The 18,648-nt window shown below is 44.1% G+C and overlaps 1 protein-coding gene across 1 annotated transcript in view; it reads left to right on the top strand.

The window, feature by feature from the left end:
- The window catches only part of STXBP4 (syntaxin binding protein 4), a 132,173-nt gene that overhangs the window by 59,962 nt on the left and 53,563 nt on the right, over window positions 1–18,648 (top strand). The gene's annotated exons all lie outside the window — the stretch shown is intronic.

The raw sequence follows: 18,648 nt of genomic DNA on the forward strand, positions 1-18,648 counted from the left end.
GGCAAAAGGTTGAGAAGAGCAACTTGTGATGAAAATGTTGAGATTATATAGTGCTTTCTGAACTGGTCAGATGATGGTGGCTTCAGAATTAGCAGTGACTAAAGCTGCATGGGACATCTCTGCAGCTGTCCTTGTCCTTGAAGTGTGGATGGTATGGTTATAAGACTATTGTCAAACTTCCTGAGCAGTCGTCTTCTGTTTCCTTGAAGCAGAGGTGTGATCTTGAGCGAACGTGAGGCAAAGGAAAAATGTTTCTGAGATACTCGGTGCAGTCTGAAATTGGTCACCTGGAGTGAGCCTGAATTGACCCCAGGTGACCAGGTGTCCTTTTCTTTGCAGCTCACCTCCAGCATTGGTCTTTTAACACCAAAATATATCCTTTATACATGCCCAGTCCAATAGCAAACAAATTTTCGGTGCCTATTTGTGAACGTTGACCTGTGGGCTGCTGTGGCTTCCTGAGTCTTTTCTCCCATGAATAAATCGCCAGTCGGCGCTTTGTTATCTGCCAAAGTTTTATTTTGGTGGGCTTCTTTTCCTGTTCTGACACACCTTGAAGGGACAGTCAGTGAATGAAAACAACGAAGAGACTTAAGGCTGTGTGATATTTACAAAGCAATCAAACCAACAATGCATGCTTGATTGCTAGATAGGCACATGATAGGAGCTGAAGCTCATAGAGTTTTCCTGTAAGTTTTGCTAGAGAGGACTCCGAGAGCCACACCCACTGTCTGTAGCCATTCATCATCTCACCTGGCTGAGCACTTCCTCTTTGCTCTTTAACCTCATTCCAGCAATGTAGAACAATTCAGAACCCCATTTCAAACCAGACTAAAGTGTGTCTTTGTAACTGGATTGCCATTTTAAGCTTGCCTGAACAAAACTGCCGTTATCTTTTACTCATCAGCGAGCATTCTGAGTGGGTAAAGGTTACTTTTAGCTTTTACAAGGTTGTTTTTGTGAATATTTTTTTAAGGGGGAGGAAAGGGGGAAACACCAGGAGAATCCAGTCTGCCTTAAAGCATCCTGGATTACTTAAGCTCAAAGGCTAAAACTAGCCTATCTAAGCTTCCCTTTAAAGCTGCAAAGGGATGGCACTCTGCTGGACTCACAAACATGAGGAAGGAAGGATAATATCTAATAAATATATCCTCTCCTAGCAACTATAAACATCCATAAAATGGCACCTTAGGCTGCCAGATTAACTGTGCTGTAAGCTTTCGTAGGTAAAGGTAAAGGGACCCCTGACCATTAGGTCCAGTCGTGGCCGACTCTGGGGTTGCGGCGCTTATCTTGCTTTATTGGCCGAGGGAGCCGGTGTACAGCTTCCGGGTCATGTGGCCAGCATGACTAAGCCGCTTCTGGCGAACCAGAGCAGTGCATGGAAACACCGTTTACCTTCCCACTGGAGCGGTGCCTATTTATCTACTTGCACTTTGACGTGCTTTTGAACTGCTAGGTTGGCAGGAGCAGGGACCAAACAATGGGAGCTCACCCCGTTGCAGCGATTTGAACCGCTGGCCTTCTGATCGGCAAGTCCTAGGCTCTGTGGTTTAACCCACAGTGCCACCCACATCCCTAGCTTTCGTAGACTAGTGCCCATTTTGCCAGAATCTTCTGTCTACCCTCTCTTGTATGGACTAAGACATTTTAAAAGTTGATGGTTGTATATAAAGTCACTATAGCCACCTCCCCCCCCCCCCATGCAACAAAATGCAGTGTCTTCCCTTGGGTGTGGGAAGCAGCTTATTTGCAGGCTTCTCATTGCTAGGTGCGTGAGCTTCTGTTTAAGCTACGTTGCCATAGCTTCCGTAGCTTTGTTTAACAAGCTAGACCAAATTAAGAGGTAAGGGAGAGAATGGGAATGCTTAACGGATAAGTAGTGCTCTTACCACAAGAGGCAGTAAGAATAGCAGGAGCCACTGCAGAATTCTGGAAGCGGTTATCATTGCTCATAACTCTGTAATGTTCAGACACTGTTGTTTCAAAACAGGGGCAGGAAACCTTTCATGAGCCCCACAATGCCGTCAGGGTTGGGCTTGGATTCATGGGGTCAGATGGAGGAGGAATAGGAAGAAATGAGGGCAGAGGGCTGGAGGGTAGGAACCAGGGTTAGAGGAAAGATGGTCTGCCCTCTGCAGTGTGAAAGCCAGTGTGGTGTAGTGGTTAAGAGCAGTGGACTCGTAATCTGGTGAACCGGGTTCGCGTCCCCTCTCCTCCACATGCAGCTGCTGGGTGACCTTGGGCTAGTCACACTTATTTGAAGTCTCTCAGCCCCACTCGCCTCACAGAGTGTTTGTTGTGGGGGAGGAAGGGAAAGGAGAATGTTAGCCGCTTTGAGACTCCTGAAGGGGAGTGATAAAGCGGGATATCAAATCCAAACAACAACAACAACTCTTCTTCTTCTTCTTCTTCTTCTTCTTCTTCTTCTTCTTCTTCTTCTTCTTCTTCTTCTCCACCCTGACTACCCTGGTTTGGAGAGAGAAGCAGAGATACCAGCTCTCGCCTCCAATCCTTCTGCAGATTAGATAACGGCTTAGGACCGCAATACCTCAAGGATCGCCTCTTTCCATATGAACCTACCCAGACCCTGAGATCTTCTTCTGAGGCCCTCCTTTGTGTGCCTCCTCCTTGAGAGGTCTGGAGGGTGGCAACACAAGAACGGGGCCTTCTCTGCAGTGGCTTCCCCAGGAAAGTTCGCCTGGCACCATCATTATATACCTTTATACACCTGGTTCCTTTTTAACCAGGCCTTTGGTTGACCTGATCGACATCCTATACCCTTTTAAAATGTGGCTCTTTTGGGGGGGGTATTGGGTTATTGTTTTGATTTTGATTTTATATATTGTGATCTTTTCTGTGAACCGCCCTGAGACCTCCAGGTGTAGGACAGTATATAAATTCAATCAATCAATCACCTCAGTGAGAACTGGGGGAAGGTCTTGATCAGTTGAGAGGGGATACTGAACATCTGGCAGCAGTGACTGAACTAGAGGGCATGGTCATGCCGCCCAGAACCAGGCATCTCATTTGCAGATGAGGACAGCCCCACCCCGATAGAGCTCACACTTGTAAGTCCAACATTCCCCCAAGGGAAGAGAGCCTAACAAGTGAGTCACCCCATGTCATCGTTAAAAGTTTGGCAGGGGCGTGGAGAAACTTGTTGGGACACTTTGGTTACTTCTGCCCAGTTCTGAACTACTTGCCCTGCTCCTGAATTTCTGAATCGTGACTCCTGAGCATTGTTGCCGAGCCTGTGCCATTACTTTCCTTAACAAAGGTCTCTTTCTTATGTGACAGGCAAGAGGCTCTGTCTGTGTGTTTTGGGTGGAAATCAGGACACAACCTGGTTGTGGCCTGTCCGGATATTTTTGGACTTCAGCTCCCAACATTGGCTGTGCTGATGGGAGCTGGGAATGTAGCAACATCTTGGTGGCCACAGGTTGCCAACCCCTGTTCTACAGAGGGAGGGAAAAGAGAAGCATGACGAATTAATATTTCTCTGAAAAACAAAGCAACGGCGCACACAATTTTAATGAAGTGTACAATTAGCAATAAACATTTTACTTAGCAGGTGCCTAAAATAAAATATCCTTTGCTGTCCAACTCTTCTGCTAGCTGATGCCATCTTTGTGCTGGCAGTTAGGAAGGCAACAGGCATAGATTGCAATGGCTTAAAAATAATATTTTTTAAAGCCTGCTTCAGGGAGAAAAAACTTCCACCCTGCCAAAATCTGAGTTTTTCAACTAAAACATGGAAACTGGGGAACACTGGCAAATGTTGGTTGAAGGTATTTCGATGGAATGAAATCACTTATTGTTACCTTTAATGTCTCTTTAACATGTTTCCCCTACAATTTAGCTGTTGCGGATGTTGTTCTGAGAAGTGTTGCCCATTCTTGGTTCTAGCTGTTCACGAGTCGCTCAGCATTTGAGGCAGCTGTAGTGGCAGCATTTCTGGAGAGAGAAGTGTATAATTTGCCTTTTCAATTAGCTCCTCCCCCCCAACCAATCTTTGCTAAAGTCATAATAGTAATTATCTGTTCACTTTAAGTTGGGAGAGAATAGTTAATTGCACTCATATTCTAGAGTCAACTGAGAGAAATAATAGTTGACCTCGATTATGCAAGCAGGATGAGTTTCCCAACTCACTGAAGGACATAAGCGATAGCAAAAGGTTTACAGGAGACTGATAATTCTGCCAAAAAAGGTAAATTCTATATAATACAATCCCTTTAAAAACTTGGTTAAAGCAAGATGCAGGCCAACTAGTACTTCCATAAGAAGAAATAACTGAATATTTCTTAATACAGTGGTACCTTGGTTCTCAAACGCCTTGGTACTCAAACAACTTGGAACCCAGACACTGCAAACCCAGAAGTAAGTGTTCTAATTTGCAAACCTTTTTCGGAAGCCAAACGTGCTCCATTTGATTCTATGTGACTGCCTCCTTGAGGGCTAGAGCAGTCCCTGCTGTCCTAAAGGCACTAGTCAAACCTCTGCTGAAGAAGGCAAATGCATGGTTCCTTTAGTGTGAAAAAATTACTGCCCTGTCTCTGTTTTGGGGCAGGACGGTGGAGCGAGTGGTGGCTGGACAACTCCAGGCAGTGTTGGGTGATAAGCACATTTTTCCATAGTCAGTGAATGGGAAGAACACTGCCCTGCCTGATTCCCTAGACCTCTCAGTAACATTCAGTATTTTTATTTATGGAATTTCTATACAGTAGTCTATTCTTAACCTGAAACTGGAGGTCTATTCTTAACCTGAAACTGTTCTTAACCTGAGGTACCATTTTAGCTCATGGGGCCTCCCTCTGCCACCATGCCGCCGCCATGCAATTTCTGTTCTCATCCTGAAGCAAAGTTCTTAACCCGAGGTACTATTTCTGGGTTAGCGGAGTCTGTACCCTGAAGCGTATGTAACCTGAAGTGTCTGTAACCCGAGGTACCACTGTACCATCCTACACCCAGAGGTCTCAGGGTGGTTCACAGAAAAGATCACAATATGTAAAATCAAAGTAAAAGCAATAACCCAATAGGTAAAGGTAAAGGGACCCATGACTGTTAAGTCCAGTCGCAGATGACTCTGGGGTTGTGGCGCTCATCTTGCTTTACTGGCCAAGGGAGCCGGCGTACAGCTTCTGGGTCATGTGGCCAGCATGACTAAGCTACTTATGGCGAACCAGAGCAACGCATGGAAACGCCGTTTACCTTCCCGCCAGAGTGGTACCTTTTTATCTACTTGTACTTTGACATGCTTTCGAACTGCTAGGTTGGCAGGAGCTAGGACTGAGCAATGGGAGCTCACCCCGTGGCGGGGGATTCAAACCGCCAACCTTCCGATCGGCAAGCCCAAGGCTCTGTGGTTTAGACCACAGCGCCACCCGTGTCCCAGAATAACCCAGTAACACCCCCCAAAAAGAGACTCATTTTTAAAGTGTATAGGATGTTGATCAGGTCAAACAAAGGCCTGGTTAAAAAGGAACGTTTTTGCCTGGTGCCAAAAGGTGTGTAATGAAGGCGCCAGGCAAACTTCCCTGGGGAGAGCATTCCAGAGATGGGGAGCCACTGCAGAGAAGGCCCGTTCTCGTGTTGCCACCCTCTGGACCTCTCAAGGAGGTGTTTGAATGAATTAATTTATTACGGTCATAGACCAGAAAACTCTCAAGGAGGATTCACACGAAGGAGGGCCTCAGAAGATGATCTCATGGTCTGGGTAGCTTGATATGGAAAGAGGCGGTCCTTGAGGTATTGCAGTCCTGAGCCGTTTCATGCTTTATAGGTCAAAACCAGCACTTTGAATTGGTCCCAGAAACTAATTGGTAGGCAGTGCAGTTGGACCAGGATCGGTGTAATATGCTCAAACCGCCTTGCTCTGATGAGCGACCTGGCCGCTCAAGTCTGCACTGGTATCAATGGTGGTATCTTCTGGATCAGCTGTGTTACCTTTAGGAGACATGGTGCTATGGTTTCTCCACTTCAGACGGGGGAATGTTTCAAAAGGTGGTGCTAGGGGGCTTCTGTTCCATCTCATTGCCAGGGTGGATGAATCTGGTGTGCATCCACTCAGCTATGTTAGATCTTGTGATGTCCAATCTGCCAACATGACCTTTCTTGTCCCTTCAGGGTTCTGATGCATGTCTCATCCACTCAAGCTATATGGCAAAGTCCATGCTGATCCTATGGTAGTGTGTACGTCAGACCCGTTCTGGGTGAGATATTAGGGAGTTAGCACAAGCGCCATAGCTAATAATAGAAACCTGATCTCTTTTCCGTGAATTGCTTCCTGCATTCTTGCAAGAAACTCACAGGTAGATGTGTCCTTATGTGCTGCTGGTTACCAAAAAGTGAAAGGTAAAGGACCCCTGGATGGTTAAGGTGAATATGGGGTTGCGGCACTCATCTCGCTTTCAGGCTGAGGGAGCCATTGTTAGACCACAGCGCCACCTTCTCACCTAAAAGCAGAGTTACCAGACTGAAGTGCGGGGGGCGCTGTGGTCTAAACCACTGAACCACTTGGGCTTGCTGATCAGAAGGTTGGTGGTTCAAATTCCTGCAACAGGGTGAGCTCCCATTGCTTGTCCCAGCTGCTGTCAACCGCACAGTTCGAAAGCACGCCAGTGCAAGTAAATAAATAGGTACCGCTGCAGCAGGAAGGTGAACAGCGTTTCTGTGCGCTCTGGCTTCCATCATGGTGTCCCGTTGCGCCAGAAGCGGTTTAGTCATTCTGGCCACATGACCCGGAAAGCTTTCTGTGGACAAACGCTGGCTCCCTCGGCCTGAAGCAAGAAGAGCACCGCACCCCATAGTCGCCTTTGACTGGATTTAACCATCCACGGGTCCTTTACCTTACCTGCAGGTTACAGCATTGGGCCTCAGGAGATGGTCTGCAATTAATAATATGATTTCAAGGCAAGAAGGTGATTTTCAGGGGTTGTGTTAATGTCAGTCGACCTTGGCTTGGGATGTTTTCTCAGAGATAAATAGAGGCAGCTCCTCAAGATAGAATATGAATGATTAATTGGAGGAGGCTTCCATCTTCTAAAGCAGTCCCAATGAAAAATGGCTAAGCTTCAATTGAGCACCTTCGCTTATCAGATATTGGACTTGTTTCCTTATTCTATGTACACAGAAATATATAAAGAATGTGTTCAAATGTTGCCAGGTTTTCACAACATGTCAGCAAAGCTTGGATCACAGGAGCAGAGATACATTATGACAGGCTAATTTGATTTGATATCACAGCTTCTGATTGTGTGCACACAAACACACACACACACACACACACACACACACACACACACATATATGCAACATGTTGCATCACTGGAAAGCAATAGAGAATTTTATCTGCAGCTCACACTTTTCCATAGTCAATAGCTCTTGACTATTTAGCAACAAAGATTCTGTTTGAGACGAGGAGGGCGATGGAGGGAATGCAGATAGAAATGTTCTGCCACGTTCAATTACTTCCAGCAGGCTGCGCGAGAAGTCATGCAAAAGAAACCTTTAGTCCTAAATGCAGCTGAAGACTAACATCTGGTTGTGTCGACTGTAATAGGTAGGAATTGGTTAGAAAGTTCTCGGGCCAGAGGGTGGATCCATTTTCTGAACCTGGAAGTTAAAAATAGCTGCGCAGAGAAGGATTTAAAGATTGAGCATCATCCCTCTGGGTTCATTCTGACTTGGGAAACATTCCAAATATATGTACAAGCTCAGCTGAGCCTGAATCTGAGATTAAAGAATTAAAGCATCCCAAGCTTTTTTGCGGAGTGATGGGGGAAATCACCGTGAAGCAGAGTTCGTAGTAAAACATCTCGGCCTTTAAGAGTGCATGTCTATACACATCAGTGTGGAAGTTAGCTCTGTTGAGTTCAATGGGGTATATTTATAAATAAATAATTTTTATTATTTACAGTATATGCCTCCGATCTGACTGGGTTGCCCCAGCCACTCTGGGTGGCTTCCAGAACATTAATAAAACATAATAAAAAACCAGACATTAAAAACTTCCCCATACATGGCTACCTTCAGATGTCTTCTAAAAATCAGATTGTTGTTTATTTCCTTGACATCGAATGGGAGGGCATTCCACAGGGCGGGCGCCACTACCAAGAAGGCCCTCTGCCTGGTTCCCTGTAACTTCACTTCTCGCAGTGAGGAGGCCCTCAGAGCTGGACCTCAGATATAAATCCTATTTGTATCCCACCTTTTTTCCGGGTGGGATTCAACACGAATTAAAACACAACAGATAAAATACAAAAAGCTAAAAACTTATGAAAGGTAAGCATCGAACAGTAATTAAACTCTACAGAATTAAAACAGTATGAAAAAAACCAAATCTATGAAAATACAGATAAAGCACTATTAAAGCACTTTCTCTGTATTTTAACAGTCATTCCCAGAGACCTGTCAGAATAAGAGCCTTCACTTAACAATACATAAAAAGTATATATTTTTAGGATCCATAAGCAAATTAAGCCCTATATCCTTTGAAAGGACAAGCCATGAAAATGATTTATACATGACCCCAGTCAAGCTTGCAAAAATTTACCACTTGTCTGATATTAAATGTTGGAAATGTAAAGAAAATGAAAGGTACGTTCTTTCATCTTTGGTGGACGTGCCCAAAGATTAAGGCGTTCTGGGAAATGATATATAATGAACTGAAAAAGGTATTTAAATATACCTTTCTGAAGAAACCAGAGGCCTTTCTCCTGGGTATGGTCGGCCAATTGGTGTCAAAGAAGGACAGAACATTATTTATGTACGCCACAACAGCAGCAAGAATACTCATCGCAAAGTATTGGAAGACACAAGAACTACCCACCTTGGAAGAATGGCAGATGAAGGTGATAGACTATATGGGATTGGCAGAAATGACCGGCAGAATCCGAGACCAGGGGAGAGAGACAGCGGAAGAAGATTGGAAGAAATTTAAGGGCTATCTTAAGAAACATTGCAAAATTAATGAATGTTTTGGTTTAGAAATTAAGTGGTTTCTAGCTGTAATGATTATATAATTAAGAAAAGAAAAGTTGAAAATCAGTAGAAATTATGGGAGGGATTTGCTGAATTAAATAATTAGAAATTGGAATACAAAAAGGGGAGGTAGGAGGAGGTCGGGAAAGTAAGGTATAAGAAAATAAGGGATTGAAATTATACTTGTTGTGGTATGTGTTTTGTTTGTATTTTTGTTATTTTTTATTTTTATATAACTTTTTGGAAACTTCAATAAATATCTTTTTAAAAAAAATGAAAGGACAAGCCAGGATCAAGGTGCTACCACAAAAAATCGCAAAGTGTTTTTGGGCAGGTTTTCTCATTAGATTCTCCCTCGTTCCAGTAGTTGCTGTTCCACCTTTCCAAGTGACAGCTCAGCTCAGGTTGAGACATCCCCACTACCTGCTAATGAATCTGTTTATTCATCAGCAGAATCTTCTAACACCCTTTGTTATTGTTGGTCACAGCTGTCCTAAATACTGACATGGGAAAGCCATTTCCCCTTCCCGTGGAGACGACGTTGCTGGCTGGGAGCAAGCCCTCCCCCCACACACGGGACAGGATAGCCCCAGCGCCATTGGTTGGTCCTCAGCCACGTCATCCTTAGGCCGTCCAATCCGGATGGTCCGGGGGCATGGCACAGGCTATTTAAACTACCCGCGGCCAAGGTCTCACCCCTGTTTTCTCCCTGCTCGGTCAGTTCTCCTGCCCTCCCTCCCTTAGGTTAGGCTCTTTTATTTCTTGACCTTGCTATGGACCTCGGTTGGTCACCTTGGTTGTCCAAGGGGCCTGGTAGGAATTTTTTCCACTTGGCAAATTGGCACCGGCCATTTGGTTTTTCACCTTTGTTGTTTAGTCGTTTAGTCTGAGAGCCAGTATGGTGTAGTGGTTAAGAACGGTAGTCGCGTAATCTGGGGAACCGGGTTCGCGTCTCCGCTCCTCCACATGCAGCTGCTGGGTGACCTTGGGCCAGTCACACTTCTTTGAAGTCTCTCAGCCCCACTCATCTCACAGAGTGTTTGTTGTGGGGGAGGAAGGGAAAGGAAATTGTTAGCCGCTTTGAGACTCCTTAAAGGGAGTGAAAGGCGGGATATCAAATCCAAACTCTTCTTCTTAGTCGTGTCCGACTCTTCGTGACCCCATGGACCAGAGCACACCAGGCACTTCTATTTTCCACTGCCTCCTGCAGTTTGGTCAAACTCATGCTGGTAGCTTCAAGAACACTATCCAACCATCTCATCCTCTGTCGTCCCCTTCTCCTTGTGCCCTCGATCTTTCCCAACATCAGGGTCTTTTCCAGGGAGTCTTCTCTTCTCATGAAGTGGCCAAAGTATTGGAGCCTCAGCTTCAGGATCTGTCCTTCCAGTGAGCACTCAGGGCTGATTTCCTTCAGAATGGATAGGTTTGATCTTCTTGCAGTCCATGGGACTCTCAAGAGTCTCCTCCATAATTCAAAAGCATCAATTCTTCGGCGATCAGCCTTCTTTATGGTCCAGCTCTCACTTCCATACATCACTAATGGGAAAACCATAGCTTTAACTATACGGACCTTTGTTGGCAAGGTGATGTCTCTGCTTTTTAAGATGCTGTCTAGGTTTGTCATTGCTTTTCTCCCAAGAAGCAGGCATCTTTTAATTTCGTGGCTGCTGTCACCATTTGCAGTGATCATGGAACCCAAGAAAGTAAAATCTCTCACTGCCTCCATTTCTTCCCCTTCTATTTGCCAGGAGGTGATGGGCCCAGTGGCCATGATCTTCGTTTTTTGATGCTGAGCTTCAGACCATATTTTGCGCTCTCCTCTTTCACCCTCATTAAAAGGTTCTTTAATTCCTCCTCATTTTCTGCCATCTGCATATCTGAGGTTGTTGATATTTCTTCTAGCAATCTTACGAGGTTGGTTTTTCACCTACCTCATAGCAAATTGCCACAACTTTGTAAGGTTTGGCAGTTAGGCATTGGAGTATTAGGTTGAAGGTGAGGGAAAGTAGTGGCCATCACCTACCACTCCTAATTCAAGGGTTTTCCGTTAAAAGAATCTGGGGTGTGTGGTCTCTGGCTGAAGCCCCACACAGGGGGCTAGGGCCATGGCATGACCCCTAACGGTGACCCTGGGGGTGTTCCTAGTTTATGTGCATCAGCAGGGCTCCCCCTACTGGTGGTTAACCCTCCCAAGACTCCTGCAGACGGGCAGGAGTCAGATATAGTTGTGTGGTTTCCAATGCCTAAGTCAATACCACTCACATTCTGTAACCAATAAAGTTGTGGCCTTTTTTCGCCCATTAACCTAAAATACTGTTTCATGTGTCTTTATTCCACTTCCCAGGTGGGTCTGGGACCTTGCCATGCAAATAGATTTCTTTTGCCGTGATTTAAAATTATGCTTATAAAATTGTACACGGTTCAAGACCATGTACGTGACTGCCCTGAAGTGACAAATTGACGGGGGAGCTTTTTGCATTTTTGAGAAAAGCTGTTTTTCATCACAACCGTAGACAGGTCTGTTAGTCCAAATTGTATTTCCCTAAGGGAAGTATAGACCAATTTTCCAAAGTCAATCCATATTTCTTTATTGCATAGCCAAACATCAAAAGGACTAGTGTGTCTCAGAAACATTTTTTCAAAGGCAAAATTGTACACATAAATAAATAAAGGGAGAATGAATCTATGTAGATGAGAATGATGTTGTTTTTCTTGTGGGTGGGTCAAGTGGTGCTGGGGGTGCATTGTCAACAATTACCCCAGTGCATATGGCTCTGTTTTAAGCTTGCTCTGTATAAGAGGATGTCTTCTTCTTCTTTGGCAATTGCTCATAACCAAGTAAGATTGTCTTCCGTGAATACAGTCTTAACAGTGAGTCCGTAAGTGACTGTGGAGGCCAATTCTGGATCCACACATCTTTCCACAGTGGTGACATAGGTTTCCAGTTGGGAGTTGATCGCAGAGAGGTTTTGCCAAGTGTGCCTTCCTCTTAGCACGTTTCTCTCATTCATCCTGAGTTAGAGTGTCTTCAAAGCCCATGACACCTTTGGTAAAGGCTGTTTTCCAATTGGAGTTCTTGCAGGCCAGTGTTTCCCAATTGTCTGTGTTTATACTACATTTTTTTAGATTTGCCTTGAGAGAGTCTTTAAACCTCTTTCGTTGACCACCAGCATTACGCTTTCCATTTTTAAGTTTGGAATAGAGTAGTCGCTTTGGAAGATGATAATCAGGCATCCATACAACATGACCAGTCCAACAAAGTTGATGTTGAAGAATCATTGCTTCGACACTGGTGATCTTTCCCTGTGTCTGAAAGCTACTCCACTACACTTAGGGTGGACAGATGCAAAAGGTGGACAGAGCTTGTGTGCCTTTAATAGGGCTTACCCACTTGTTCCATGCCTAGAAAGCAAGGGTCCCATCAGTTTTGCCTTTGGCTTGCTGCTTCCACCCGCTCTTTAGTGCTAAATCAGAACAAACATTCCATGGCTCAGATTGTGAACCTCATAAAGCTGCTCAGTAGTTTGTGTGTGTTTAAGAAAACACCCTAATCTTAATAGATTTACCGTACTTTTCTGCCTATAAGACGCCCCCATGTATAAGACACCCTCTGTTTTGGGTGATTCAATTTTAAGGAAGGGCGGGGGAGATGGCTCAGAGTTGTTGATCTTTTTTTGGGGGGGTGCCCAGAATTGTTTGCCTTTTTTGAGGGGGGATTGCCTGGAGTTGTACAGATTGCCCAGAGGGTTTTTTTTTTTTGGGGGGGGGAATTGCAAAAATCGCTCACATGCAGCACCGACGCTGACAATCACAGGCGGACAACAATAGAACGCCCACTTGCCACAGTGACAGCCAATCGCCACCATACCCTTCCCCAGCAGAAAACCACTAAGCCGCCTGAGAAAAGCTGTCCACTGACAATCGCGCGTGTCCCAGAACAGCAGGCACCACTTGCCGCAGCGACAGCCAATCCACAGCAGTCCTTGCTGGAGAAACCAATCACCAAACCAATTAGAGCAGCAGCAGCCAATCCAAAGCAGCCCTTCTAGCAAGCAACAGTCACCCACCAAATCGTCGCTGGCAAGGTCCTGCTTGTGGCTGCAGCCAATCACCTGTTGCCATCCCCATTCACTATCCGTGTATAAGACGAGGCATGTTTTTGAACATTAGTAAAGGTAAAGGGACCCCTGACCATTAGGTCCAGTCGTGGCCGACTCTGGGGTTGCGGCGCTCATCTCGCTTTATTGGCTGAGGGAGCCGGCGTACACCTTCCAGGTCATGTGGCCAGCATGACTAAGCCGCTTCTGGCAAACCAGAGCAGCACACGGAAACGCCGTTTACCTTCCCGCCAGAGCGGTACCTATTTATCTACTTGTACTTTGACGTGCTTTCGAACTGCTAGGTTGGCAGGAGCAGGGACCGAGCAACGGGAGCTCACTCCGTCACGGGGATTCGAACCGCCGACCTTCTGGTCAGCAAGTCCTAGGCTCTGTGGTTTAACCCACAGTGCCACCCGCGTCCCCTTTTGAACATTATTTTAGAGTGTAAAAAAAAAACCTTGTCTTATACATGGAAAAGTACAGTAAATGTCATTGCCCTTGAGGTCTTTATTCTTTTTGAGCCCCTTTAGAATGTGCAGTTGAGGGCTTTGTTTTGCTTTGCTTTGGGAGAAATGCGTTTCCTAAGAAACAGAAAAGCCCGAGGAGATCTGTGAGTTTGCCTGCGTCAGGATCTGTAGTCATCACAGCGTGCTGCTTGAAAGACACAGTAAATTGTTCCTTAAATATTTACGGTCTGCGCAAAAGTTTAAAGAGTGAAGTGAACCAGTGCTTTGCATACCCAGGCAGTATAATGCTTTTTAAATCCGAAACCACTTAATGCCCACTGCAGTCTTTTCACCTGGCATTCTGCAATCTGAATTCCTTAGGCTGAGCCGCGGTTGATTTTTCTTCATTGGCACGGCTCCCATCAGATTGCTTAAACCAGTTTACAGGCTACATAAAGCGGAACAGATACTGTACAGTGGTACCTCGGGTTAAGTACTTAATTCGTTCCGGCTTGTGCCCTCCACTGTTTTGTGGTCCTGTCTCTCTTTATGGTGTTTTAGATATAGCAGCCATTTTTTGCTACATCACACACCCCTTAGCAGGGGTCTTGCATTATGCCCTGTCTCCCACAGCAGCTGTTTTGTGACTGGAGGCCATGGCACTTTCCCTAAATTCGAAATGTGCCCTCTGTCAAAAAAAGAAAAGATTGACAACCTCTGCTGTAGAATAACCTTTCCATGGTAGACTAGGTGCCCCCCCATCTCTTAAAACCCAGTTTTGCTTAGGTGTAAATGGTGCATGCACACACACACACACACACACACACACACACACACTTTATATTAAAAAAATTAAGTAGCACCTTAGAGACCAACCAAGTTTGTTTTTTGTATAAGCCTTCATGTGTATGCACACTTCTTCACACACATTTTATTTCTCCTTTTCTGTATTTTGAATCTTAAGGTAAAGATAAAGGGACCCCTGACCATTAGGTCCAGTCATGGCCGACTCTGGGGTTGCGGCGCTCATCTCGCTTTATTGGCCGAGGGAGCCGGCGTACAGCTTCCGGGTCATGTGGCCAGCATGACTAAGCCGCTTCTGGCGAACCAGAGCTGCACACGGAAATGCCGTTTACCTTCCAGCCTGGAGCGGTACCTATTTATCTACTTGCACTGGTATGCTTTTGAACTGCTAGGTTGGCAGGAGCAGGGACCGAGCAACGGGAGCTCACCCCATTGCAGGGATTCGAATCTCCGACCTTCTGATTGGCAAGTCCTAGGCTCCGTAGTTTAACCCACAGCACCATTTTGAATCTTAGCCACTTGTAAAAACCATGCCTTCTTTCTTTCGCTGCCTGCCTTTGAGGACATTTAGAGTTCTCCGTGAATGCTCAGAGTGTGAGAATTTGAAAGAGAATTGGACAGACACACCAGGCTAGCTTCTTACTGCCAGTGCTTAAAATTGCTATTGCAGTGGCGCACACTTGCAAGAGGCTTCCGCTATTTTCATCTGTCTTCATGTATTGTAGACTCTCCATGTGAACCAGATGTTTGTTTGAATCAAGTCAATCTCCTGTTTGCTACACTGAATGTTTACAGCAGTCATTACTTGCCGTTTGATAGGCCTTTGAAAAGGGGCCTTACTTTTGCTTATGAAACATCACTTTCCCTTCTCTGTAATTTTCACCCCTCCATGCTCTCCACAAGCTACCTTTGGTTTAGTTGGCTGAGCGATTTGAAAAGATAAGATGTTCAAACACGCAGTCCATCACTGAGGATGCAGCATGGTGTGTGTCGTCTTCACAAAAGTAACATTGTGACATTTCTGTATGCAATACAAATGCTTGTGTGTGTGCATGTGTGTGCATATGTACACGAGTGCACATAAAACTAAGTTTACAGATTGTGGTCTGTAACCATAATTTCCAATTGCTTGGGGGGATGATCAGATTGCAAAATATGTCTGTGATCTCTCTGCTCTTTCATTAGCCGTGTTCATATGAATGGTGTTTGTGCAGGAATAACCCTTGAGCTAAAGGCTGCCCACTTACCCATTGTTTCTCACACTTTCTCCGCTGAGACAAAGTTTTGCATCATGTGCAAAACTGGAACTAATGCATCTCTTGATGGCAACATTAAGTGTCCCTAACGATGTCCTCAAGCAGTGAGCGGTTTAGGAGCAGGGCTTAGTTTCTACAATGTGCTGCTTGATTATAGCAGAGCTTTTTTTCTCTGAGGACTGTTCTTTCTCTTCATCTCCATCCCCCCCCCCTCTCTCTCTCTCTGTGTGTGTGTGTGTGTGTGTGTGTGTGTGTGTGTGTGTGTGTGTTTGGCTACAAGGCAGCCCCTCACTTACTGTCTTGCCAAGTGCAAAGTGATTCTTTTAGAATGAGATTCAGAAGGTGTTTTTTAAAAATTTGTTTAATCATTTTTTCGATACAAACATCAACCGCAAAAGACACATACAACAAAAACCATAATAACAACACAATTTGACAACTCAGATTTGAATACACTGATATACCTATGACTACACCTTTTTAAACAATATTTCCCCACCTTTCTCTCCTCCCCCTACTTCCCACCACAATCCGCCTTATCGCTTAAATATTCATTCCAGGTTTCTTCATATTTCATAGAATCATAGAATCATAGAGTTGGAAGAGACCACAAGGGCCATCGAGTCCAACCCCCTGCCAAGCAGGAAACACCATCAGAGCACTCCTGACATATGGTTGTCAAGCCTCTGCTTAAAGACCTCCAAAGAAGGAGACTCCACCACACTCCTTGGCAGCAAATTCCACTGTCGAACAGCTCTTACTGTCAGGAAGTTCTTCCTAATGTTTAGGTGGAATCTTCTTTCTTGTAGTTTGGATCCATTGCTCCGTGTCCGCTTCTCTGGAGCAGCAGAAAACAACCTTTCTCCCTCCTCTATGTGACATCCTTATATATATATGAACATGGCTATCATATCACCCCTTAACCTCCTCTTCTCCAAGCTAAACATGCCCAGCTCCCTTATCCATTCTTATTTTGCCTTGACATGCAATTCATTCGTATGTATCTAATTTTTCCATATTATCAATCCATGTGCTCAATGGAATCTTTTGCGGCTCTTCCAATTCATCAAAACAAGTTTTTTTTTTCTAATATAGCACTGTACATCCATATATATATATTTTGACACCTTGAAATCTCCCACATTTCTGGAATATAATTTAGAATTAAATTCAGTTCCCCTAAATAACAATTTCTTTTTATTACTCTTGCTATAAATATCCTCACCTCGCACCAAAATAATCTTATCATCGGGCAGTTAATCAACATATATACTAAGTTCGCATTTTTACTCCCACATCTCCAGCAGTTGTCTGCACTTGTTATTTTCTTCTGGTATAGTTTTGTTGGAGTCCAGTGGACTCTGAATATTATTTTCCGTTGAATAAATCTTAGTCTTAGATCCATAGAGGCTATTTCTGTTGATTTTATATTGACTCCCATATATCATTTGTTATCTGTACCCCTAACTCTTCACTCCATTTTTGTCTATCATATTCTAAATCATATTTCTTCCTGTTGAGTAGTGTTTTATAGAGTGGAAGTGTAGAGTTTTTTGTTTTTGTTGCAGAGATTAAATCTTGTAGCAGCATGGGTGTTTCTGATGCTGCTATAGCATCACGGCCAAACTGCCTTTCCAACATATGTTTCAATTGGATGTATTGTCATTGTGTTTCACTGGTTAATCCATACTTTACTTGCAGACTCTTATATTCCACAAATTTATAATTTTCATGAATTAATTGATTCAATGTCAAAATACCTTTTTTCATCCAATTTTGCCAAATTCTTACTTGATTTCCAATTTTTAATTTTGGGTTGGCCCATATTGTTAATTTCTCACGCTGATAGGGGTCATCATTATTTTTATTTATATTCATCCAAATTTTTATAGGTGCTTTAATAGTTTCCAGGATAATAGGATATTTCATAAAATTGGAGCCGAGTTTAGTCCACCCTACAAGAGGTTCAAAAAAACTATATTCGAGAGTAGTCCAGTTGGGATTTCTGCTAGCTCTCCAATAATTAGTCTTACTCAGCAGGTAAGTCTTACGATTCCAGATTTGGGAGCCCAAAGCCGCCTTCCTTAGCTGGAAGTTAGAATGAGATTCAGAAGTAATAAAAAACACAAGTGAGTGAGAAGATGAAAGATTTTATTCTAAACAGCAAGCAATACTATCAGATTTATAGATAGCTAGATAGCTAGCCAGGCCATGTGGCTTGCCTGACTCTCTACATGCAATCATACATTACTGGCTAGATTTAATGTTTCCCTCGATGATAGTAAGAGGAAGATGTTTAGCTCCCCCAGAATCAGAGCGTCTCTGTAAATGTAGTAAACAGGAACCTGATACTTTGGAGCATATTTTCTTTTCTTGTAATTTTGGCATTTATGCCAGAAGACAATTATTAGAGGCCTTACAACTCAACAGGCTCAATTCTATGCTACCAACGGTTCAGGACCTGCTCTCGGACAGGAATGATCAAATTACTTTAATAGTGGCTGAATTTTTGAGTGCTGTCCGTGTAGAAAGACTGGGCCATTATAAAGAGATTTAGTGGTTCTTAATTGATCAGTGATGTGGTGGTGTTGTATTGTATTGTATTATTTATGCACATTGATTTTCTGTGGAGTTAAAAATCTGACTGAGACAAACCTTGTTATGCTGAGCTCGTATTTTGCACAATTTGTCTGTTTGATAATGTGTGGTTTGCTATGCCTAATAAAGGATATTCAAATACATTACTAGCTAGTGCAGATTATCCATTAGCCACCATTTCCCAATGCTTCACTTTCTCCAAACAATGTCCAACATCAAAGAATGTACTCATCACTATCTCTTCCTTCCAATAGATTACAACATTAAAAGCTGTTCTCAGCCATCAGAGAGCTTAACAAAAGTTAGGGAAAAGGAAGGAACAGGGTGTAGGAAGGAGTTAGATCACTAACTCCTCGAAATACAAATATCTTCCGCATAGATTGCCCATTTACTTACTTTCTGGGTATCAAAGCTAGCCCTACTGGCTCAGCCTACCAAATCACACCCAGGTTGAGTGATGGC

Source organism: Podarcis gaigeae (assembly GCF_964106915.1).
Source record: "Podarcis gaigeae genome assembly, chromosome: 2".
In the NCBI taxonomy this organism is placed as follows: domain Eukaryota; kingdom Metazoa; phylum Chordata; class Lepidosauria; order Squamata; family Lacertidae; genus Podarcis; species Podarcis gaigeae.